This window comes from Triturus cristatus, chromosome 2_2 (genome assembly GCF_964204655.1).
Source record: "Triturus cristatus chromosome 2_2, aTriCri1.1, whole genome shotgun sequence".
Taxonomy (NCBI): Eukaryota; Metazoa; Chordata; class Amphibia; order Caudata; family Salamandridae; genus Triturus; species Triturus cristatus.
Window position 1 is genome coordinate 663,129,490 of NC_140582.1, and position 26,549 is coordinate 663,156,038.

Below are 26,549 nucleotides of genomic sequence, written 5' to 3' on the forward strand. Positions count from 1 at the left end.
TTTCCAGAAGAGTATGTGAGAAAGGGTTCCCATGCTCCAGGTAAGAGTAGAAGTGGATATTCTGCTGAGCAGGCCTACCTAACCCTGATACTTTGATTGCTTCTAGCTGGGGCACAAGCAAGGGAACATGGTCTGTACCAAGAGACTATCCACTGGTTGGAGCTCTACAGGTGTAAGTGGTCCCCAGATGCCAAATGACTGCAGTCTGGGTAATGCATTGCCACCAGTATCAGATGAACTGGGAGGGGCGGCAGCCCAGAGTCCCCTGAAAGCTAATTTTTCTGGGAGTACAACTCCCAATGGGAGAGTACGGAGGCCCTGAGGGAGGAACAGGAGGTGGAAACAGTCCACAGTGGGAGAACCAATGGTTCGGGGTTGCAATCTCAAAGAACAGAGCATCCCAAGACTAACCCTAATGAAGTTCTGACCTGGAGAAGCTCCCTGCACTGTAACAGAGACAGAGATCTCTAAAAAATAAATGCTTATTAAATGCAGAACATATTGTGCCATCCACTTAAGTAGCCTTTCAAGCATGTCTCAGGCCTGTCATTGCAGTTTGTGTTATAATAAACCTTTTGCAAGTCCTAAACAATCATTTTTAATACATATGAGTTACCCCTAAAGTAGGCCCTAAACAGCTCATGAAGCAGGGTGCATTGTATTTAAAAAGTTGGACATGTACTTTTAAGTTTTATACGTCCTGGTAGTGAAAACCACTCAAATGTGTTTTTTACAATTGCAAGGCATACCTCCCCCATAGGATAACATTGGGTTACCTTATTACATTTAAAAAGTGATAATCTTTGATTGGTAGCAGGTACACATATTTTGTGTCTGAGGAATTGCAATTAATAGATAACTATATATGAATGTAATAACTAATTTGGGGTTCCTATAGTAAGCTTAGTTACAGGGCATCAATTGTGGTGTTTCACAAATTTTGCCTCTAATGTTCCAGGTCCTGACCTACTATGTCTGGGGAGAGGACCTACTATGGGGAGAGGAATTGGCCTAACGGCTAGGGTGGTCAACCTCCAACCTGGGGAACCGGGTTTGAGTCTCAGCAATGACGCTGAACATCCTGTGATTCTGGGCAAATCACTTAATCTCCCCGTGCCTAACAAAAACATGAATGTGTCCTCATGTAACGCAACTGGTGCTATGTAAAGCGCGCTGATACCCGATACCTTCGGGTAAAGTTTGTGATATATAAAACTCTGTAAAAAAAAGAATGTCACTGCAAGCACACCTTTTCCACTTGACTCTCAGGATAGCCACGGTGAACAGTTAAATGCTTCTCATGGAGGTAGTTTGAGTGGGTTAGAGACTGAGATAGTTGTGCAACAAAAATAATCATTCAGTCAAGTGCTTTTTTTTAAATAGAAAAATGTTTTACGTTAAATACACACCAAAACGGAATACCTCACACAGTATGCTCAATTAGTCACAGGCTACTAATATAGGTGTGAACAGATTAGATACACATAGACTATGAGTAGATGTGAATATGACACAAAGACATGTTCACTATGACATGTGAATGCATCCTTCTTATTTCTGTAAACCATGCATTATATTATGTCTGGGAGAGATCAGATTGTTGTTTGAAGGGGTGGGGAGGCATCTTGAGCAACAGTAACAGTGACAATCATTCTCAAGGGGATCCACAAAGTAGAGTTACTAAATTAATCAGAGCTTAATCCTTGGGTAGTTTGGCACAAAAGGAATCAGGCTTAACTTAGAGGCAATGTCTAAAATAGATCCAGCACTAAAAGAGTAATAGCGTCAAAACACAGCAGAAGAAAAATCTCACACCAATTTAGCAAAATAGGTTACATTTTAATACATTATTTGACATAAAAATGACAAAAAAATCAATCAGTAGAATCTGAGATATGCAATATCAAATATTTAAATAGGTATAGCACCTAAAAGCTCAAAGTGCCACTTGCGGTCATCTGGTACTGCTAGATAGGGGGAAATTCACAAGTTCCGTCCAACCACGATGGAGTGTGGGCCAGATACCGAGACCAGGTCAGTTCTGCTGAAAAATGTACCTTCTCAAAGTCCAGTGTGAAGAGTGCAATTCACTGTGGATGAGGCTGCAAGAAAGAGGGAGAGCGTCGCAGCTGGTCATCACTGTAGCCCGAAGAGTAGGCCATGTGTCTTGGACAGTGATTCCTGTAGCATGAAGATCTCAGATGGTTGTTGCTTGAGATACGCAATTTGATGGCCACGGGCTGCGGATGCCATAGCGCAAAGTGCAGATCGCCCGTTGCCTGGTGTTCACTGTAGAACAATCTCAACACAGGCATCCTTGCTGTCCGCATTTACTTGATGAGTGTTGGACATAAGTACAATACTAAGACCATTCATCTTGACACAGTACCATTCGCACATGGTCATCTACATTCCGTGTAGTGACTGTTTATCATACTGTGTCTGAAAAATGTCATAAACATGCTCTTTACCGTGACATGCTCAACGGTTCTGCCATTTCACATGTTACTATTTGGGCATCTGGATGTGTCACACATGAAATACAGATTAGTTCAATGATGGATCAGGTGCATGGTGGTGATCCTTGTGTAACATTGAGTAACATGTGTTCAGACCAGACACAGAGCACTTTTGGGAAAGGGTGTCTTCCTTATCAATACCATAATTGTGTTCACACTGCCACTGTTCTATTAACAGTGCAGACAAATGTGTGGTTCACATGCAGCATCTTAGCTCTGCCATTGGTTCATGGCACATAAATGTTCAGAGATGGTTAATACTTTTACCCACAGCTGAATGCAACATATACCCTCTTTCCTTGCATGCATTTCAAACTTTTTGCATTGTCCCATAAATTGACAACAACCTGTGTGCATGATCTAATCTGGTTGTATACCTGTGGTGACACCTCCAAGGGCTCACTCATACACTGTTTTTCCATTTGCTCAAATGTACTACATGACTAACACTGTTGTGATTAGTCACCAGAATTAATTGCACACTGTGCAGCCTACTGTCTTTGGTTAGTTGGAATGGCACGGTCTGCTATGGGCCTGTCATACTACATACTGGCTGTATTCTTTCTATTGGCCTTGATTGCTCTTAATTTGCAATGCCTAATTACAAACAGAAATCACCAAATTTATGTCACTGCACTCTGTGCATGCCTTGTCCAAGCACATTACTAATCATGTTTTCATGATGAATAGGACACTTTACCCCGCATGCGTTACTCCACAGTGCCATTGCCCTGCAGTTTTTACCCCGCAAAATGATTTACTATGCAGCGCTGTATACCGCAAACTATTAGAACGCATTTCCCATTACAACACAACAGTGGAGTCGGAATACTAAATTGGGTTGTAATATGGAACACGTTGTAAAAGTTTGCGGTGTACAGCCCTGTGTTGTAAAACATTTTGCGGGGTAAAAACTGCAGGCCAAGGGCAATGCGGAGTAACACATGCGGGGTAAAGGATTTTTCCCTGTCATGACCATCCAATTTGGCATACAGCTTTGATGTGTTCATGATTTATCAAATCATGTGTCTATGTGCATGTTGTTTTTGATGATGTTCATGTAAGCTACGGCTAACTATTCATAGGTACGGCAATTATGCATTATGCCAGCATGTCATTGGAGTCAGGAAACATGACAATTATCATTTGATTTTTTCAGATAACAGGAGCAGCATCAGTTCCTCCAGCGAAAGGTATGTTGTCAACAAATCAGGTGTGTGGCTAAGGGTTACAAGGCAATGGCCAAGAAGTACTGGGATGAAAGGGCTGCAGGCAGATGGGAATCAATCACAGACAGTGCAATGGTTGCTGGGAAGAAACACACTACATTGCCTGCATCGTCAACACAGGAGAGCCAGACCCAGCAAATCCCTGGACCATCCGGAACTCATCAGTCAACTCAAAGGAGAAGGTTTGCTGTTCAGGTTGCATCAGAGGCTGCTCCACCTGCAGCAGCCACATCCTCACATGTTAGAAATGGGGGTTTGTAGCTGGCAGAGGTAGGTACCTTAGTCCAAATAGGGACCCTTGCTTCTAGTAAGGGTAAAGGGGATACACTCCTAAAATAGCCCCTGCTTACCCCCTTGGTAGCTTGGCATGAGCAGACAGGCTTATCTCAAAGGCAGTGTGTAAAGCATTTGTGAACACATACAGTAATACAGTGAAAACACTACAAATGAACACCACACATGTATAGAAAAATAATACATCTTTATCTAAATCAACAAGATCAACTACGATAAAAATACAACATACAATACTGTCAAGAAATAGTACTTGTGCAAAATAACCTTAAAATTGCAGGAAAATCAATTAAAAACTGTTCCTCCGACTACGTAGCTCCTCCTGGGGCTACCGTGATACTGAATACGACAGAGTGTAACAATTCCAGGTGACCTCACAATTCGGTGCAGGCAGCGGCTCGTTGATGGAGCTGGTGAGACCAGGGCTTGCATTGAAGGGTGAGACGATGCTCGCAGAGGTGCTGGCAGGTCAGGGTGCGTCAACAGAGCCGGTCAATGTTCTGGTGTGGTACTGCCGGAGTCGGTGACGTGCTTGCAGCTTGTAGCGAACCGTTGCCAAGTGCGGTGCCCACAGGACGTGGTGCAAGCAGTGGCTCGTTGACTGAGGTGGTGAGACCAGAGTTGCATTTTGAAGCGAGGCGTTGCGCTTGACGGTGCTTTCAGGACACAGAAACCTGCGACAGACTCGATGACAGAGCAGGTTACCCGTTTTCTTCCGCAGAGAGGATCAGAGAGGGTGCCAACAGACACGATGAGGTCTTTGCTTTTCCTGAGACCTCTAGAACAGGGGGCAAGCTCAGTTCAAGCCCTTGGAGATCTTTTACTCAAGGAGGGAACAAAGCAAGCAGCAAAGTCCTTTTCTTTTTTCCTTGGCAGCAAGTAGCCACTGCAGGCCAACCCCAGACAGAAAACTGAATAGGGGCAGTATTCCTCCTCAGCCTCTCCAGCTCTTCTCCTTGGCAAAGGTTCCTCTTGATTTCCCAGAAGATCTGGGGTCTGGGCCCCAATATTTATATCTCAAAATCCTTTGTTCTCTGGTGGCAGAGAAGCCCTGTGCTTGGTCAAAACCAGTTCTGTCTTCTCTGGCGCATCTTCCTGGGAGGAGGTGGAGACAGCATTGTTCTTGGCAGACCAGGCCCATTCAGGTGAAAGGAAATCTCCTCCCCCTACTCTAAATGCAGCCCAGGTCTATTCAGCCAAGCACTGACTCATCAGGCTCTCTGGATCAACTGCTGCTCCCCAGACCCTGTCATCCAAAAGCCAGACATGCAATACACAATCCAGGCAGAGGCATACTGGATGGCTAAGCAAGAAAATACCTACTTTCCAAAAGTGGTATTTTCAAACACAGAATGTAAAACTCACCCTCACTAAAAGATGCATTTTAACATTCTGAGTTCAGGCATATCAAACTTTATTTTCCTACCTTGTTCCCAGGGTATTTATGTTTATGAGATGTATAAACAAACTCCTCATTCTATCCTATGGGAACAGGTAGCCTTGCAATAGTGAAAAACTAAATTGGCAGTAATTCACTATCAGGATATGCCACACACACCAGGGCATGTCCTACCTTTCACATACACTGCACCCTACCACCAGGGGTACTTTGGGCCTACCTAGGGTTGACTAATATGTAAGAAGAAAGAAGGTTAGCGCCTGGCAAGTGGGTACACTTGCCAAGTCGACATGGCAGTACCAGACTACACACAGGCTCTTTAATGGCTGTCCAGAGTTACATTTACAGTCTGCTTATGCGGGTAGCACAATCAGTGCTGCAGGTCCACTAGCGTTACAACAAACAAATGATGGACGGAATGCTGACAATGCAGACATTCTCCCCCAGTCAAGAGATCTGGGTTAAATCCATCGTTCTTTTGCCCACTACGCCACCCCAGTTCAGACATGGCCATATGCAAATCAGTCTTGACCCTGTGCCTCATGGGAACAGTCCAGCCCGAACTGCCAAGCCATGTCTTCCCTGGACCGGAATCAAGCATCCTAGGACCGGTTTCTGGCTATCAGCCGTCATCAGCCAGGATAGCTTGACTCCAGTGGCGTAGTGAGGCACAGGGTCAAGACCGAGTTGCATATGGCCATGTCTAAACTGGGGTGGCGTAGTGGGCAAAAGAACGATGGATTTAACCCAGATCTTTTGACTGGGGGAGAATGTCTGCATTGTCAGCATTCCGTCCATCATTTGTTTGTTGTAACGCTTTTCGCCCTAAGTGGGATGGGTATTCCCAGACGTGGGACCCGTGCTCACTACGCCACTGGAATAAAGCTATCCTGGCTGATGACGGCTGATAGCCAGAAACCGGTCCTAGGATGCTTGATTTCGGTCCAGGGAAGACATGGCTTGGCAGTTCGGGCTGGACTGTTCCCATGAGGCACAGGGTCAAGACCGAGTTGCATATGGCCATGTCTAAACTGGGGTGGCGTAGTGGGCAAAAGAACGATGGATTTAACCCAGATCTCTTGACTGGGGGAGAATGTCTGCATTGTCAGCATTCCGTCCATCATTTGTTTGTTGTAACGCTTTTCGCCCTAAGTGGGATGGGTATTCCCAGACGTGGGACCCGTGCTCACTACGCCACTGGAGTAAAGCTATCCTGGCTGATGACGGCTGATAGCCAGAAACCGGTCCTAGGATGCTTGATTTCGGTCCAGGGAAGACATGGCTTGGCAGTTCGGGCTGGACTGTTCCCATGAGGCACAGGGTCAAGACCGAGTTGCATATGGCCATGTCTAAACTGGGGTGGCGTAGTGGGCAAAAGAACGATGGATTTAACCCAGATCTCTTGACTGGGGGAGAATGTCTGCATTGTCAGCATTCCGTCCATCATTTGTTTGTTGTAACGCTTTTCGCCCTAAGTGGGATGGGTATTCCCAGACGTGGGACCCGTGCTCACTACGCCACTGGAGTAAAGCTATCCTGGCTGATGACGGCTGATAGCCAGAAACCGGTCCTAGGATGCTTGATTTCAGTCCAGGGAAGACATGGCTTGGCAGTTCGGGCTGGACTGTTCCCATGAGGCACAGGGTCAAGACCGAGTTGCATATGGCCATGTCTAAACTGGGGTGGCGTAGTGGGCAAAAGAACGATGGATTTAACCCAGATCTCTTGACTGGGGGAGAATGTCTGCATTGTCAGCATTCCGTCCATCATTTGTTTGTTGTAACGCTTTTCGCCCTAAGTGGGATGGGTATTCCCAGACGTGGGACCCGTGCTCACTACGCCACTGGAGTAAAGCTATCCTGGCTGATGACGGCTGATAGCCAGAAACCGGTCCTAGGATGCTTGATTTCGGTCCAGGGAAGACATGGCTTGGCAGTTCGGGCTGGACTGTTCCCATGAGGCACAGGGTCAAGACCGAGTTGCATATGGCCATGTCTAAACTGGGGTGGCGTAGTGGGCAAAAGAACGATGGATTTAACCCAGATCTCTTGACTGGGGGAGAATGTCTGCATTGTCAGCATTCCGTCCATCATTTGTTTGTTGTAACGCTTTTCGCCCTAAGTGGGATGGGTATTCCCAGACGTGGGACCCGTGCTCACTACGCCACTGGAGTAAAGCTATCCTGGCTGATGACGGCTGATAGCCAGAAACCGGTCCTAGGATGCTTGATTTCGGTCCAGGGAAGACATGGCTTGGCAGTTCGGGCTGGACTGTTCCCATGAGGCACAGGGTCAAGACCGAGTTGCATATGGCCATGTCTAAACTGGGGTGGCGTAGTGGGCAAAAGAACGATGGATTTAACCCAGATCTCTTGACTGGGGGAGAATGTCTGCATTGTCAGCATTCCGTCCATCATTTGTTTGTTGTAACGCTTTTCGCCCTAAGTGGGATGGGTATTCCCAGACGTGGGACCCGTGCTCACTACGCCACTGGAGTAAAGCTATCCTGGCTGATGACGGCTGATAGCCAGAAACCGGTCCTAGGATGCTTGATTTCGGTCCAGGGAAGACATGGCTTGGCAGTTCGGGCTGGACTGTTCCCATGAGGCACAGGGTCAAGACCGAGTTGCATATGGCCATGTCTAAACTGGGGTGGCGTAGTGGGCAAAAGAACGATGGATTTAACCCAGATCTCTTGACTGGGGGAGAATGTCTGCATTGTCAGCATTCCGTCCATCATTTGTTTGTTGTAACGCTTTTCGCCCTAAGTGGGATGGGTATTCCCAGACGTGGGACCCGTGCTCACTACGCCACTGGAGTAAAGCTATCCTGGCTGATGACGGCTGATAGCCAGAAACCGGTCCTAGGATGCTTGATTTCGGTCCAGGGAAGACATGGCTTGGCAGTTCGGGCTGGACTGTTCCCATGAGGCACAGGGTCAAGACCGAGTTGCATATGGCCATGTCTAAACTGGGGTGGCGTAGTGGGCAAAAGAACGATGGATTTAACCCAGATCTCTTGACTGGGGGAGAATGTCTGCATTGTCAGCATTCCGTCCATCATTTGTTTGTTGTAACGCTTTTCGCCCTAAGTGGGATGGGTATTCCCAGACGTGGGACCCGTGCTCACTACGCCACTGGAGTAAAGCTATCCTGGCTGATGACGGCTGATAGCCAGAAACCGGTCCTAGGATGCTTGATTTCGGTCCAGGGAAGACATGGCTTGGCAGTTCGGGCTGGACTGTTCCCATGAGGCACAGGGTCAAGACCGAGTTGCATATGGCCATGTCTAAACTGGGGTGGCGTAGTGGGCAAAAGAACGATGGATTTAACCCAGATCTCTTGACTGGGGGAGAATGTCTGCATTGTCAGCATTCCGTCCATCATTTGTTTGTTGTAACGCAGGTCCACTAGCAGCATTTGATTGACAGGCATTTGAATCAAATCAGCCAAGCATAGAAATACCAATCCATAACAACAATTTGCAGGGAGAGCATATTCACTGAATAGCAGTGGTAAAGTACGCAGTCATAAAACCCCAAAAAACAGGTCAGAAACAGGGGAGCAAAATGTCCGGGGATAAACTCACTGAAAAAGCCAGGTCTAACATGACCCCCTTCCAGCTTAAAGCCAGGGTAGACTAACCAATCCCTTGATGGGCTTCCCTGGTTGAGGCGATAGAACCTAGACCAGGCCCAAAACAGCATGGGCACATTTTGGTTCTATGCCTTTCTGAACCCAGTTGGATCCCTCTTACCATACTCTCAGGGCCTACTAAGCTAACCCATGGGGAATCCTCACCTGTGGACACCATCGGTGCAGCACCTAACCTTAGCTTACTCACTGTTTTGTCCCAACAGACAGTCAGTCCTCATCGCACCCCACACCATCACCTCCATGGACTACATACTCATCGGAGACCTGAACTTCCACCTCGACAAACCCAGTGACCCCAACTCCACCACCCTCCTGGACAACCTTGCCAACATCGGACTGAAACAGCTTGTCACCATACCTACCCACAAGGCAGACACATCCTCAACCCTATCTTCACAGGTGGGAACAACATCTGCTTCAGCCACACCACACAACCCCCATGGACAGACCACCACTGTGTGCACTTCCTTGTCAACAAACCCATGAAGTGCAAACCTGCACCCCGCCCTCACGAAGAAACTGTAGCAGAGTCACAAAGGAGCAGCTTAACTCCACCCTCAACCGCGATGCTCCACAACCTCGACAGACACCAACCTTGTAGTCAAAGAATTCCATAGATGGATCTCCAACTACACAAACGGGCTAGCACCCCTACGTATCCCTGACAGACAGCTCCCCAGGAAGGCAACCTGGTTTACCGCTGACCTCCAAGAATCCAGACACACCTGCAGAGGGCTCGAGAAAAACTGGACAAACAGCAAAACATCGGAAGATCATACCACCTACAAGAAAGCCATTGGAGAAACCACCAATGCATCAGATCCACCAAAAGGACCTTCATCCAGAACAAGATCCCCACCAACTCCAGCAACTCCAAGGAACTCTTCAGCATCATCCAGGAATTCACCAAGCTCCCCAGTGAAACCATGGACATCAACGCTTCTCAGGAGCTCTGCAACAAGCTCGGCTCCAACTTCCATCTGAAAATCAAGGGCCTCTACGACAACTTTTTTTTTATAAACATCTTCTTATTAACAAGTTAAATCTTTCCATCTAATGAGACAATACACATAGCAGTGAGTCAGCCGAGCAGTGATAGTACAGTATATAGCAAATGCCATACCCTTAGGCCATTAATAGTCCGAGACTCTTCCAGTGGACCCCCAAAAACCCCCCCAGCGCCCCTACGAACCATACCCCTCAATCAGTTAATAAAACCACCCGGAAAGCCATCCATGCCTCCCAGATCTTTTCCCATTTACGTGGGCATCCTCTGCTCTCATACACCACATGTTCAGCTCGTTGACACCAATCAAGATCCCTTTCCCATCCTTCGATTGACGGAACCTCTGCGGCCCCCCACAGTCTAGCTATAATTCGTTTGGCCACCACTCCTGCGGCGTTAGCCAAATAGTAGCCCATTTGGGTCACACTACTTCCCCTGTCACTCCCAGGAGAAACCATCTGGCGTCCAACGGGACCTCGGAGCCCACCACCTCAGACATAACCCGCGCAATGGCTTCCCGATACCTCTATATCAATAGGTCCACCCACAGGATGTGAAAGAACTTCCCTGTCTCATTGCAGCCCCTCATGCGGGAAACATCCTTTACCACGCAACCATTACAACGCGGTATGGTTACATCGTGGTTTTTACAACGAAAGTCGTTACACCGACTTGCACTGGAGGGCGCTCTAGACTAAGGAATAGTGTGAATTACTATTCCAACACCTTCCCTACTTTACGTAGACTGGAGTTGGAATAGTAATTCACACTATTCCTAAATCCAGCGCCCTCCAACGCAAGTCGATGTAACGACTTGCGTTGTCAAAACCGCGATGTAACATACCGCGTTGTGATGGTACGCGTTGTACCATCATGCATCCCCTCATGCATGTGTCCGACCCACAAAACCCGATTCAATGCTGCACAGTTCTGGGGACATAGGAACGATGGCTCTATGACAACTTTAATGACCAGACACCTGTCTCTGAAACCACTTTCTACCCCAGCAACGCCAGCCGGCCCACCATCTCCTCCTGGATCCCAGCCACCACCAAAGACACCACATCGACCATGAAAGGCATCCACTCAGGACCCCCATGGATCCCTGCCCCCCTCACAGCTTCCTCAGAGCCCCCACCGCCATCGCTATGAAACTATGACGCACCATCAACGCCACCTTCGAAATCGGCATCTTTCCTGAGGACTGGAAGCGCACAGAAGTCAGACCCGAAGGAACTCTTCAGCGTTATCCAGGAATTCACCAAGCCCCCCAGTGAAACCATGGACATCCCCCCTTCCCGCGGAGCTCTGCAACAAGCTCAAGTCCTACTTCCATCTGATCATCAAGGGCCTCTATGATAACTTTAACGACCGGACACCTGTCTCCTTAACCACTTTCTACTCCAGCAACGCCAGCCAGCCGACCATTTCCTCCTGGACCAATTTTGTCATGTTTGAAAGAGAGAGCACAAGCACTTTACATGCTGGTGAGTAAGATTAAAGTGTGCAGAGTCCTAAAGCCAAGAAAAATGGGTTCAGTAAAAAAATATGGTAAAGGTAATTTACAAAGACGATGATTAAAATGAGTAAGAGACTATGCATCCCTCCCAAGATCTGAAAGTTTACATCGTAAATAGAAGATTATTTCACAATAACTGCACTATACATAAGGTACGCCAGCACCTACTTAAGCAGTCAATGGGGTGGCCTCCTATTTTGTGGAGCGGGTGATGAGCCATGTGACTGAGTGCAGATTGGCTCTAAATCGGAGGAAAACACATTTATGCAGCCCAGTCAACAGTGTGCTGCATCCATTAATATGGATCGACAGCAGTTATTGTACCACAGTCCTAAATGCAGGTGCATGGAGGAAGGGTTTTACATGCAAAGAAAGTGATAACTGAAAGTGGCCTGTCTTCATTTTTATGACAATATGTGCTTACATTGTTACGTTTAAATGAAATTGCAACCTGGCCCATTCAACCACAAAAGGCAACACCATTGTTTACAATACATGAAAGCCATAATTAAAGCTGAAAGCTATTTTTACCAGGAAAACATGTACAAATGGTCAGTAGAAGACAGTTCTACAGGCAGTTCATAGGGGCTTTTGATGGTACCCCCAAAAAGAGCTGGTATTCATGATCATATTTATGGAAGGACACACCAAGGTCAGCCACAACATTTTTAGGAAAAACACACATAATGGGTTGTCCTCGGGCCCTCCACAGTATCCTGACGGGGAACATCCTGAAGGTACCCCTCTGGTTGTATTTGTGAGTGTCTCCTGAAATATAATACAAACCAAGGCTCTCCCATTCTTACCCATACAAGATAATAATAAAAGTGCCCCATCATCCACTGTATCAAGACCTGCTAAGAGATCTGGCGGCACACAAAGTTGTTCCCTCCAGGGTACCTCTTAGGACTTCACCAAACACTGCAGAGTAGCTGCCTATGTAACATTATGTGGGCAAGCATTTGAATGGTAGGAGCAGATTAAATTGGTGTTCTCAATATGAATTTATAGCTGGAGGGAAATGACGAATAGTTGGTCAGCTATTGGCTTTACCAATTTTAGGGTGTGGTTATGGATTGGACACTACTGCCAACACTGCCCCTTTGCCTAGGCAGTGGTACCATATTTGAAATAAAAATGTATATGTCTTTTGCAATATGGAATGTGGAAAGTTGCTCAGCATCAGATAGTAATGCAAAATACACAACTCTCTGCCCACTGCACAATAAGTGCAATCATAAATGCAAGCTCCTAAAAAAAGTGCAGGTGATCTAATTTAGTTAAGTGGGTAATTCCTGTAAATCAGTGTTCAGATATACCTCAGTTATATCTTGAATACAAAATGTTAGCCCTCTAGTTGTTCATTAGAACTCTGTGTTGATGCTGTGGTTAATTACTAGTGGGTTAAGTGACAGACTACTACTGGAGTTCGAAGTGCATGTTTCACTTTGCATGTCAGAATGTTTTCCTGAAATGTTTGAGAAAGATATTTGAGAACTCCTAAAACATGTCTCCTTATGTTAGCTTTCTAGAGCACTAATCATAATTACTATGACAAAAACAAACCCCTCATTTTGATCATTTACCTTAGTATCTTCTGTAGAAAACCCATTCTGGTATTACAGTATTGATTAGCAGGTATTCAGGTGTGCCCCACTTATGCCATAAATTCAAAATGCTAGCACTCTAGTTGTTCATTAGTAGTGGTGAAGACACAGTTTAGCACCAGGGAGTTAAATGACAGACAGTTGCTGGTGTTGAAAGTGCATGTTTCTCTCCTCTCTGCTTTCAGAATCTTTACCTGACATGAATGAAGAAGGTATGTGACATCCCATAGGAAATATGTCCTCATTTTAGCTTTCTAAAGCACTAATTATAATTTCTATGACAGAAAGAATCCCCTCATTTTGTTACTTTACTGCTGTCTCCCATGTAGGAAATGCTGTCACTTTTACTGCTTTGATTCCATCAGGATAGCGTTTAGGCATGCCACAGTTTTGTCATAAATTAAGAATGTTATGTCTCTCGCTGCTGATTAGAACCCTGTGGTGAAACTGCGGTTAATCATGTGGGGGTTAACAGACAGACTGCTGCTAGTGTTCAAGGTACATGTTTCAGTCTGCATTTCATTTTTTAATAGCATGTATGGGAAAGATATATGAGAACTCTTAGAAATAATGTCCTGAATTTAGCTTTCTAAAGCACTAACCTTAATTCCTATGACAAATTAACCCCCACATTTTGTTAATTTCTAAAGGTAATTCATTACGTTTTTCAGCTTTGATTCCATCAAGATGGCATTCAAGTGTGTCAAACTTTTGTCAATAATTCAAAATATTAGTATTCTAGTTGTTCCTTAGACCACTATGAGAAGCTGCAGTAGAACTGACAGGTTGCTGCTGCTGCTGTTGGAAGTACATGCTTTTCTTAAATATCAGTTGTGATTCTCATATGGCTGAGGAAACAGTGTGAACTCATAGAAAATGTGTTCTCGGTGTAGTTTCTGAATCACATTCCATAGCATCTATGAGAAAATCAGGAGAGAAGACAGTTTTCTCTAAAACATGATTTATCAAATCCCATCTGAGTGTCAGCATTTTCCACAGGATAAAATGGCCTGAGAACTCACCTGAATTTCTAGAAGAAGTATTTCATCACCAGAAAAAAATGATTTAAAGTATCACCCTTTATATGTGCTCATTTTTGTGATATTATAAACCTGGCATTCACAACAATGCTTTACAATCGGCAACATGTCCCCAATTCCTGTAACAGCTGGCTTAACTTGTTGCCCATGCTGTTGCCAGCCAATCTTGGTGGGTGTCTCTTTAGGACGCTACCCCCGCATGCACCTGGGAGTATTCACTTTAACCTGTTGATTTTTTAAAATTCCATTTCATGATACAGTGATTATGTTCCTGCATCCTCCATTGGATGCCACACAATATTGTTCATGTGGTGGCCAGCTAATAGACTTGTCCAGACCCTTTTAAATTGGTCAATCAGATCATACACCAAAAGTCCAGATACACATAACTTTTTAAGCCACTCATGCCTAACCTGATCCCCTTTTTAAACACTAAGGGTCCGATGTAGGTGGCCCAAATACCGGTCAGTAATACCAAGAATCTGTAGATTTCTGCCTTACCGACCGGTATATAGCAATCCCCAATGTAGGAAAGGAATTGGTAATAAGGAATCGGTAACCTATGGTTTTTTCAGTGAATTTCTAAGGTTTTTTAAATGCTAATTTCTAACTATAACGTGCCTAAAACCTTTGGTTTTTTCAGTGAATTTCAAAGGTTTTTCAAATGCTAGTTTCTAACTATTTTGTTATTTCTTTATTAAACAACCATCAGCAGAGTACAAGTGATGCCATCATCAGGTACAGCAAATCACACTATTATCGTGCAAGGAATAGTACACATGAAGAAGTACAACATATGAAGTGCAAAGACAACAACAGATCTGCATGGCATATATATCAGGCATTTGATGACACTAAGGAAAACAGGCTATATCGCCCAGTGTATGATGGTATATGTAACAATACAGAATCATGTTGCCCACCCCAGACATCATAAGAATAGCAAAAGTATCCCTGGATAATGTGTCAGGCATGCAGGTTTAGGAATCAGCAGCAAGAGGATGTGCGAGCAGATATGACTTCAGCGGGCCCCATATATCCCGGGGTCGTGAAGAGCGAGGTAGTAAATCAGCATACGTGCTAATTTGTTCTTGCCAAAGGATCATATCGCCCAGCCATTCCTTATATTTAGGCACACGGCCACGGCCCCACCTGCAGGCCACGCGGCGTTTCACCAGAACCAGGCTGAAGGAAACAAACTTTCTGTGTGCGGTAGGGATGGGCGCAGTATAGCCTACGAGCGCAGTGAGTGAGGATCTAGGAAGGGGTGCGGTGGTCATGGAATCAAGAGCATCAAACATCTGCTACTGACGCCCACTGGGCGGAACATTTAAATATGCACAGTTGCGCTGAGAACTCTGTTGCCGCTCCTCAATGATGCCTGTGCCAGTCAACAAGGGAGGTTGTTCCCTAAACGCGTATGGAGAATACAGGCTTAAGAGAAATTTGTGGGATGCACGCTGCTTCAACCTTGTGATATCTCCAATAAATGGGATTTAAAAGCTCGGAGTGTGAGGCGCCTCATTGCTTAGAGTAGCTTTCTTCTGGATATATATATATATATATATATATATATATATATATATATATATATATATATATATATATATTCACTGAAAAAACCATAGGTTTCAGGGGTGTTATAGTTAGCTGGACTTTTCGCTTGTACAAAACCATTGAAATTCCCCCGTTATAGTTAGTTCAGCTAACTATAACTCGCGTGCCCGCAATGCACTGCTGATGACGTCACATATTACATCACTCATGACATGGCCAGTGACATCACTCATGACATCACTGATGACATCTCAAATGACATCACTGATGACATCACTGATGACATCATCCAGTGAATGTGTGTTTTTCTGAAAATTAAATATGTTTTATATATGTATATCTCAAGGTCGATGGAAGAATAAATGGGGATATAAGTGTCTAAATGGATGATTTGTTTTTGAAAAATTGATTGTGTAACTGACTGATTAAGTGTATCATAGTGAATACATGGCTTAGTGAGTAATGTTTAAATATGTAAATATCTGTATCAATCTCTCACTTTGTGTATAAGTGGCTGCATGGGTTGGTGAGTAGCTACATGGGTGTCTATATAGGTTATTAGTTGGTTTTTTGAATATCAGTCTGAGTGTCTGCATGGTTCGGTGGGGGGTATTACGTAGTGCATAGGTGCATGAATGAGTGACTCACTGTTTGTATGTGTTGAACACAGCATGTGTGCAGGACTGTATGGGTGGATGAGTGTGTGTATGGGTGTGTTAGTGAGTGAATGACTGTCTCAATAGTGTCTTTATGAGTAACTACATATGTTTTAAACTAGTATATGTGACTATTGGTGTATATATGTGAGTATATGTGAGAGTGAGAGATTGAAAGAGTTCCTGTATGAATAAGTATGTGTTTCTATAAGTGATTGTTTAAAAGACTAAGTATGTGTAAGTTTCCGTAGAAGTAAGTATGGTGGTGTGTGTATAACTGTATATGCAAGTAAATGTATGTTTGATTCTTTATTAGCATGAGTGACTATGTGTGTGAGTAACTCTATGGATGAGTGGCATTGTGTAACAGGATGTATAGGTGTATGAGTACATATGATGAGTGAGTACATGTATGAGTGACTGTATAGGACTGTTGGTGAATGAGTGGATGTGTATGTGGATCTTAGAATTACTGAAGAGGTTGTTGTAACTGGTATTGGTATGTCCATTGTTTTGAAAATTTTAGTCTCTATTTTTGAATGTGTGTATCAAAGGTTATATTAGGGTGAGAGGAGGTCTGCCACTCTATCACAAGGATGATGTCATCAGTGATGTCATCAGTGATGTCATTTGAGATGTCATCAGTGATGTCATGAGTGATGTCACTGACCATGTCATGAGTGATGTAATATGTGACGTCATCAGCAGTGCATTGCGGGCGCGCGAGTTATAGTTAGCTGAACTAACTATAACGGGGGAATTTCAATGGTTTTGTACAAGTGAAAAGTCCAGCTAACTATAACACCCCTGAAACCTATGGTTTTTTCAGTGAATTTCTGAGGTTTTTTAAATGCTAATTCCTAACTATAACGTGCCTGAAACCTATGGTTTTTTCTGTGAATTTCAAAGGTTTTTTAAATGCTAATTTCTAACTATGCCTACAGAGATAGGACATGTGAAGAAAGAAGAAAAAATGCACAGAAAGAAACAAAAGAAGTGCAGAAAGAAGCAACAGAAGTCCTCAAATACGAAGATAAGTGCAGGAAGAAGGATAACGTGCAGAAAGAACAAAAAGAAGAGCAGAAAGAAGCCTTGTTGCAAAATCATCCTGTACCCTCAACTTTTTCAGACGGATACTGGTGGTAACTGAGTCTGACTAACCAGTCCTAGAGCCAGTGCTATGTTAAAAGACACTTAGAATACAGTGAAAACACCTACATACACTAGGGAACATTATGCGTTGGGGTCCCCCTGTGATTAGCATGACCTCCTCTGTAAGCCCCTAGTGTATAATAGGGCATGGGGATTAAAACTACCTCTTAAAACAGGCTACAGGGCGTTTTTGCACACGTTAACTCAGGCCCCGTCCCCTCCCTTCACCACTGTGTAAACACGCCCTGTGTCCATTTTTAGTTGGGAGATTAAGTTCATTTGAATCCTGAGGGTCCCTAGGGTCCAACTAGCCCACTAGGTACCTCCAGTAAGTGCCACAGAGCTGCGTTGCAGAGAGGTGTAAGAAGTGGCACGGCCTGGACCACCTCTCTGCAATGCAGCTCAGTGGCGCTTACTGGAAGCACTTGGTGGGCTAGTTAGCCCCCAGGGGCCCTCAGTATTGAAGGGAAATTATATCCCCAATTTAAAACATGCCATAGTGCGTGTTTGCACACGTCACCTCAGGCCCCGTCCCCTCCCTTCACCACTGTGTAAACGCGCCCTGTGGCTGTTCTAAGTTGAGAGATTAAGTCCCCCTGAATCCTAAGGGTCCCTAGGGTCAAACTAGACCACTAGGTACCTCCAGTAAGCGCCACAGAGCTGCGTTGCAGAGAGGTGTAAAAAGGGGCTTGGCCTCAGAACACCTGGCTGCAGCGCAGCTCCCTGGCGCATACTGGAGATGCCTGTTGGGGGCGCGTTTGCAGAGTGCTGCACGGAGGGGGCATGGCCTCCGGCACGATGCCAGTCTTTTATTTATTTTAGTTTTTTAAGAAGGGGGGCTGTTTGGTTCCCCTTCTTATTCTAATTTATTGGCCCTGATGACCCCATCCCCCAGGGCCAGTCTCCTAATTATATTTTTTTGACCCCAATCCCCAGGGCCGGCCACTGTTATTTATTATTTTTAAAAAATATATATTTATAGACACACCTAGGACATGCTGGACAAACCGTACGTACCTATCACCATGACGATTTGCGTGATATTCATTAAAAGGCGACTATGCATGCAATGAATCCACGTGGAATGTATTTACACCACTAGTGAAGCTCTGACATGTCTGATGCCCTACCATGCCTAATCCTGGTAGACACCCTTGTCGTTTATTTATACAAACATGGGTAGCTATTGACGGGCACATTTAATACACATGCACACCAAGCCATTCAAAGGGGATTCGACAAAAATTCGACCAAAACTATGCAGGAAACCCCCCTCACGGTTAATAAAACACACATCCACTGCCGGATGTGTAATACTTTTTATTTTACTCTCTGGAAAGGGGACGAATATCACTTGAGAGTCACAGCGTGCTCCTGACAGAGCCCAATGCTGTGTTACACCCACCATTGCCTGCCGAGTGCCACACACCTCTGTGTTGTATTCCACTAGCTAGTGCATATGCTATGACACTCTCTAGCCCATGTGCACTGTAACACCACCCCGTGAATATGTCATGCCACACTTGTCTTCGCACGGGTTATATTGCCCCATCTAACGTGCCTTTCTTGATGCCTATGTTATAACGCACAGTGCTATGCCATACATATTACAATCTGGGATCCATATCTTTGTCACAGTGCATATGCAACGTTACACTCCCCAGCACATATTTTATATTACAACTTTAGAGACTAGTTAGGTTACACAACACTGCCCTGTGCATATTACACTCCAAGGCGCATATCGCATAGCACGCGCTAGTGCCTGTGCTATCTCGCGCTCTCCAATGAATCTGTCATTGCGCACAATGTATTGCATATTATATTTCACGCCCGGTTCATCTTATATCACACTTTTTGGTGCATAGTTTATACCATACACTATATCTAGTTTTCATTTTCAATCGTGCTCTCAGGACTATGTTCTATATAACACTGTGTTCACCTACCCTTTTCACGGGCATTACATTTTGCGATAGGGGGTGGAGGGTCAGGGGGTGTTTCTGCCAAGTGAGCCCGGAGTCACAGTCACAAACGTCCTCTTCTTCCTGAATAAAAGTGAGATTATGCTGCATACTTGTTCATATTTTAAGTAGTTCGCACAGACACAATGTTTTAAAAACAATAAAGTTCCTAATACCCGCCTTCTCTGAACAGTGTCAGTTAGCTTGCTGCCCCATCCCCTTCCTCCCTATCCTCTGTTGTGTGAATCCATGGACTAGCCTCCTCCCTCCTGCCATGCATGGTCTGATGTGCTGCCACTGCCCTCAATTTAGTATGATGTACCAGTCCACTCCTCCTGCCCTCCATTGCCCAATTCTATGCCCCATCATTGACCTCCTGCTTAAACTCTGTGCTTAGCTACCTGCCCCTATTCTCCTTCCCCCTGCCCTCCGATGTCTTTGTGCATGCCCCTGCTCCATCCTTTTAGCCCACCATGTCCCATGGACCTGCCACTCCTATCTACTCTGAGTGTTCTGTTGAGCTGCCACTCCCCTCCCACCTGCCTAGCATTGTCAGATGACTGTAACCTGTCCCTGCCACCTCCACCCTGCCTGTCCACATGCCATGCCCCTATCCTCTTCCTCCTGTCCTACATGGTCCATTGTACTGCCACACCCTTCTGCCCTCCCTGGTCTGTTGTGCTGCAACTGCTCCTCCTGCCTGCCCCGTGTGGTCTGTTGTGAGGTCCCTTCCCCTGAACTTTCTTGTCTGTGCACAGGTCCTGACCCTCCCTTCTATCCTCCATCGTCTTTTGTGCATGCCCCTCCACCCTCCTTCTTGCCCATCATAGCCATTGTGCTGCCACTAACCCTCCCACTTGCCATGCATGGTCTTCTGTGCTGCCATGGCCCCTCCCACCTTCCCTGTGTGGTCAGTTAGCTGCCCCTGACCCCCTCCCACCTTCCCTCCATGGTCTGTGTGTATGCCATCACAGTCTCACTGTTGCTCTTCATGGTGTGTCTTGCTTCTAGTGCCTATCCTGCCTGACCTCCATGGCTATCTTGCTGCTCCTGCCCTGCCCCCTTGCCCCCAGCCCTACTCCCTCCCTCCTGGCTTGTCTGTTCCATTGTAATGCCCCTGATCCGTCCCTCCTGCCCTTTATGGTCTGTTATGCTGCAGCTTTCTCTCCTGTCTGTCCATTATGGTCAGCTAGCTACCATTGCCTCTTGCCCCTCTGTTCTCTGTTGTCCATGTGCATGGTCCTGTCCCCTCCCTCTTGTTTTCTATGGATTGTTGTGCTGCACTCCCGTCCTGCATGCCCTGTGTGGTGTATTGTGCTGCTGCAAACCCTGATGCCTGCCCTGCAGGGTCAGTTTGGTGCACCTCTCCATGTCGCTCCTGTCCTCTGTTATCCAAGTCCATGTCCCTATCCCATTTCCTTCCATGATCCAATGTACCATACTTGCGAACATTTTGAACTTGATAAGAGGGAGATTTTGAAAAAAAACTGGGGTATTGATTTTCCCCTTTGAGTTACATTGAAAAAGAGGATATTGTAGACAGGAGACAGATCAAATAAAGCCCATTTGAGCTTAAAAACATTGGACGTTTCCTGGCTGAATCGGGTCTGTTGGCATGTATGGTTGTACTACCATTGCCTCTTCCTTCTGCCCACAATGGTCTATTACATTGCCACAGCCTTGAAGGAGGGTAGATTTTGTATCACAGGGGGCCCCTGGCCCGTTCTGTCCACACCTGAAGTATGAGACCCTTGTCCTTGCCCTGCCAGCTGCATTTGTAGGCCGTATTAAATTGACCAGCGGGTCCTGTGTTGCTATATAATTATCCTGAGACATCCTTACCACTCAGCCAGCATAAAACCCCTGTGTAGGCCCTTCTGTTCAATATGTAGGCCTCTTTGTTAAATTGACCATAGCTCTGCAATTTTAGTGTATAGCAGTCTGAAGGCAGGTCTGCGAGGCCTTCTGATCCAAACTAGTAGCCCCCACCCTACCCGAGTGCTCCGTGCTCGGTATCAAAGTTCAACATCCCCCTGAAGCTGTCGACATACAGTAGGCTGCATCCTGGACTGGTACTTGCTTCCTGGGCAGGTTTCCCGCTTTTAAGGAAGTGGCAACCGCAGAGCGTCAAGTTAGGAGAACTGAGGAGATTTTATACATGAATATATTGAATTCCCGTACAATACCCATTATTTTCTGCTTGCTCTATGGAACTTACGATAAGCGATTGGCCTGAGAGACTGACCTTTTCACCCAGTCCATTGTCAGCATTAAGTGGGTAAATGACGAAATGTCTGGTAAAATCTGCAGACGAAGCTTTTGGGTAGCATACGTAGGTAGATGTAGCGTGCAAAGGAGCCCACAAAATGATATAAAAAGGGAGCACCCACAGATATCGACGGACTACCTCGCCGTCTGTATGTAGGTTAACAGGCAGTGCAGGTTTTCCCCAAGAGCTGGGAGCTCTTGTCTTCCTTTGCTTAAAATGTCTTGCTCTGCTTTGCTTGAAGTATCTTATTCTATTTTACCTATATGAAATGTCATGTTATGTTTAACCATTGTTCTCTTTACTTTTGCATTTAAAAGATTTTGTATTGTAATTGCAGGAATGCTTGCTCTAAGAGTAAACGTGAGTGTTCCTAGGTAACATTTTCCTTGGTGTAACTTGTTTCTCATGATGCATTTATAGATGTGTTTTCTCTCTCTCTCTGTCAGTACATTAATTGAGATACAGAGAATATTATGACAGCTGTATGATTATCTGGATTCTGTATTTTGTACTTTATGTCTCTATTCTGCGGTTTCTTTGAAGTTGCATCTTCTCATTAAACTGCCATTGTATTCTGCCTCCAATTCCATGTCTCATATGTCTGTTTTCTTCATTTTTGGAGCAAGCGTTCCTAGGCACCCCGGCTCAAATTAAGGTGCCCCTTTTGTCCCTGACTCACTCTCCTGCTCAGTTCTGTGGTGGCTCCCGGGGATCTGAGGACCGCCCCTAGCTTCCTTGACCCGTAATAGATCTTCCCTCCAACAGCCTCTCTTGCAAGTCCTGTATTGTTGGTTTGTTGCCCCTGCCCCCCTTTCCACTGCCCTCCATAGTCTGTTGTGCTTCCACGGCCCTTCCTGCCTGCTCAGTGTGGTTAAATTGTTGCCTTTGCACCCTCCTACCTGCCTTCAATTTTCAGAGTCCGTGCCCCTGGCCTCTGCCTCTCAACAGTATCCTAATGAACAACTAGATTGCTAACATTCTATATTTATTACAAAAGTGTGGAACGCCTGACATCATCTTGATGTAATCAAAACTGTAATACCTAGAGCATTTCCTTTAGAAATTACATATATGAGAGGGTCTTATTGGCATCAAAATTATGGTTAGTGCTCTAAAAGACTAAAATAAGGACATATTTTCTGAGTTTTCAAATAGCGACAAAGCACTTTTAAATTATTTGTTATCTTTATGTTTTTTTATCCAGTTGACCACTTGATTAAATGTTGCACTTAGGGGAGAGGATGTGGTGTTACTTCCAGAACTGCAGACTTTGCAACTGGGGAACCAGGTTGAAGTTTCTGCTTCAGCTCGACATTCTGTGATTCTGGTCAAATCACTTAGTCTCCCCATGTCTACAACCAAAATGAATTTGTTCTTGTGTGATGTAACCAATGCTCATGTAAAGCACTCCAATACCTGACAAGTCTGCACTATTTAACACTGCAAAAACACAAAATAATAAGTGTTTTGCACACTTCTGTCATTGGGCTATATTTGGGCTACATCTGGGTGATTTTGGGCTACATTTGGGCTCTTTTGTCTCCGGTGGCCATCTTGGGAGATTTATTTGTTATGAAGTTTCCTAATTTCCTCATGTACTGCAGTCTCCTCAGTAGGAAATGCTTTCAGTTTTTTACTTTGATTCCTTCATGAAGGTATTCAGATATGTCACACATTTGCCATAAATTCTGAATGTTAGCACTCTAGTTGCTCATTAGATCACTGTAGTAAAACTACTGCACCATGGAAGTCTGCTCCTGGTATTAAAAGTGCATGTTTCAGTCTGCATGTCAGAATTTTTTAATGAAATAGAAGAGGATTTGAGAAGTCACTCAAAATGTGCCCTCATTTTCTTTCTTCAGCATTAATCATAATTTCTATGGCAAAATGAACCTCCTCATTGTGTTCCTTTTTAAATTAAATGTTTTAAGTGTTACCAGTTTATTCCAATCAAGATGGCTTCAGGTGTGCCATACTTTTGTCATAATGAAGACAGTAAGCGCTCTAGTTGTTTTTAAGAACATTCTGGGACATTCTGTCATTGGGCTATACTTGGGCTACATCTGGGTGATATTTGGGCTACATTTGGGCTCTTTTGTCTCTGGTGGCCATCTTGGGAGACTTATTTGTTATGAAGTTTCCTAATTTCCTAATTTACTGCAGTTTCCTCAGTAGGAAATACTTTCAGTTTTTTACTTTGATTCCATCAAGAAGGCATTCAGATGTGTCACACATTTGCCATAAATTCAGAATGTTAGCACTCTTTTTGCTCATTAGATCACTGTAGTAAAGCTACTGCTCACCAGGGAAAACTGCTGCTGGTATTGAAAGTGCATGTTTCAGTCTGCATGTCAGAATTTTTTAATGAAATAGAAGAGGATTTGAGAAGTCACTCAAAATGTGCCCTAATTTTTCTTTCTGCAGCACTAATCATACTTTTTATGGAAAAATGAACCCCCTCATTTTGTTCCTTTTTAAATTAAATGTTTTAAGAGTTACCACTTTAATCCAAGCAAGATGGCTTCAGGTGTGCCATACGTTTATCATAAGTAGGACTGTAAGCGCTCTAGTAGTTCTTTGGAACACTCTGGGAAGCTGCAGTAGAACACAAAGGAATCAACTGACAGTCTCTGCCCTTGTTGGATGTACATGTTTTACTGAGAATGTCAGACTTCATTCTCACATGACTGAGAAAGATAATGTGAATTTACAGAAAATAAGCTCTCAGTTTAGCCTATAGATCACCTTCCAAACCTCTGTGGTAAAAGCATGAGAAAATATTTTTCTCTCAATCATGATATCCCAGCAGAAGGCTTTTTCACATGGTGAAATCACCTTAGAACATACCACAATTCCTAAAATGAGTATGGTACCATCAACAAATGATTTATAATGTAACTAAAGTCTTAAAACCTTCTATTAACTGCAATGCTTTTTAATGAGGTGCTATCATGTATATTGGTCCCAAGATGGCTGCCAACACTTCTTGGATGAAGTGCTGACAGCCAATCAGATCTCAGGATGAGATGTGTGGTTAGGCTCCGCCCACATATATATATGCTTTTAAATGCTATTTTCTCAGGAAATACTGAACAGATTTACACCAGACCTGCAAAAGGCACTTCCTTGACCTTATGGCTACCTCTCTGCCAAATTTCAAGTAATTCTGTTCAGCCGTTCGGGCTGTAGCTGTGTCTAAAGGTCCTATGGAAAAATGCATGGGGAAAACGCGTTTTGGGACCCCCCTTTTTTCTCGGCCCCTGCTTGACGAATCCCCCCGAGACTTTCAGGGTAGGAGCGGAGCGTAGCGCCCCACCTATTTTGAAAATTTCGCGAGGATTCGTCGACCGGCGCCAAAGTTATTCCAAATAGAATGTTGCGGATTTCCTATGGAAACAGGGTCCTAACTATAACTACCTACTGGCGACCGCCAGTAGGTAATATATATATATATACGTGGTCCTAACTATAACTACCTACTGGCGACCGCCAGTAGGTAATATATATATATATATATATATATATATATTACCTACTGGCGGTCGCCAGTAGGTAGTTATAGTTAGGACCACGTTTCCATAGGAAATCCTCAACATTCTATTTTGAATAACTTTGGCGCCGGTCGACGAATCCTCGTGAATTTTTCAAAATAGGTGAGGCGCTATGCTCCGCTCCGACCCTGAAAGTCTCGGGGGGATTCGTCAAGCGGGGGCTGAGATAAAAGGGGGTCCCAAAACGCGTTTTTCCCATGCATTTTTCCATAGGACCTTTAGACAGGGCTACAGCCCGAACGGCTGAACAGAATTACTAGAAATTTGGCAGAGAGGTAGTCCTCAGGTCAAGGAAGTGCCTTTTGTAGGTTTGGTGTAAATCTGTTCAGTAGATTCTGAGAAAATAGCCTTTAAATCAATATATATATCTGAGCCAGCTTACGGTGCGCTTACGGTACGCTTACCGTACGCGTACGGTGGCGTGCGCGAGCGCGATTCTGATTGGCTCTTAGATCTTAGTAAACATTCGAATCGGCCGAAACCAGGAAGCGGCGGCCGCCATTTTCTCTCTCGCACTGAGAGTTAGGTTTTAAAATAAAGCCAAAAAACATGTAAAGGGGCTGTCTAGACAGCTCCCACACACATAGCCATGTTGAGGGAGTCCCCAAAGATCCCCCAAGGCCAAAAATGAAATTTTTATTTTTTAGCTTATTTCGCCGATTACGCTTACCGTACGCGTACGGTAAAAAATTATAAAAAAAAAAAAACTATCCACACTCTCCCCACCCCGTGTGCAATTTGTGGCCGCAGGCCAGCAATTGTGCATGGCTTATAAGCGGTACGATAAACTATAATATTTTAACCAAAAATAATAAAAGAAAAAATTATCCACACTCTCTCCACCCCGTGTGCAAATGGTGCCCGAAGGGCACCATTTGTGCATGGCTTATAAAAATTACGAAAAATTAAAATATTACCTTTCAAAACGAAGTGCATCATATGTCCTCCATGTGCGCACGGTGCGCGAAGCGCATCGTGCGTACATGGCCCATCTAGCGTAACGTGGGCACGCGGTGCGCGAAGCGCACCGCGTGCTTACTGTGCACGCACGGTGCGCGAAGCGCACCGTGCACGCACGGAACGAACTGCGTTAAGTGGGCGCGCACGCCACGAATGGCGTAAAGTAACTTAG

The 26,549-nt window shown here is 44.8% G+C and overlaps 1 long non-coding RNA gene across 1 annotated transcript in view; it reads left to right on the forward strand.

Moving 5' to 3' along the window:
• Positions 1–26,549, forward strand: part of LOC146862626 (uncharacterized) — a 145,782-nt gene that overhangs the window by 35,921 nt on the left and 83,312 nt on the right. The window contains exon 2 of the long non-coding RNA XR_014978491.1: positions 3,679–3,712. This is a non-coding gene — a long non-coding RNA (uncharacterized LOC146862626). The remainder of the gene's footprint in view (positions 1–3,678; positions 3,713–26,549) is intronic.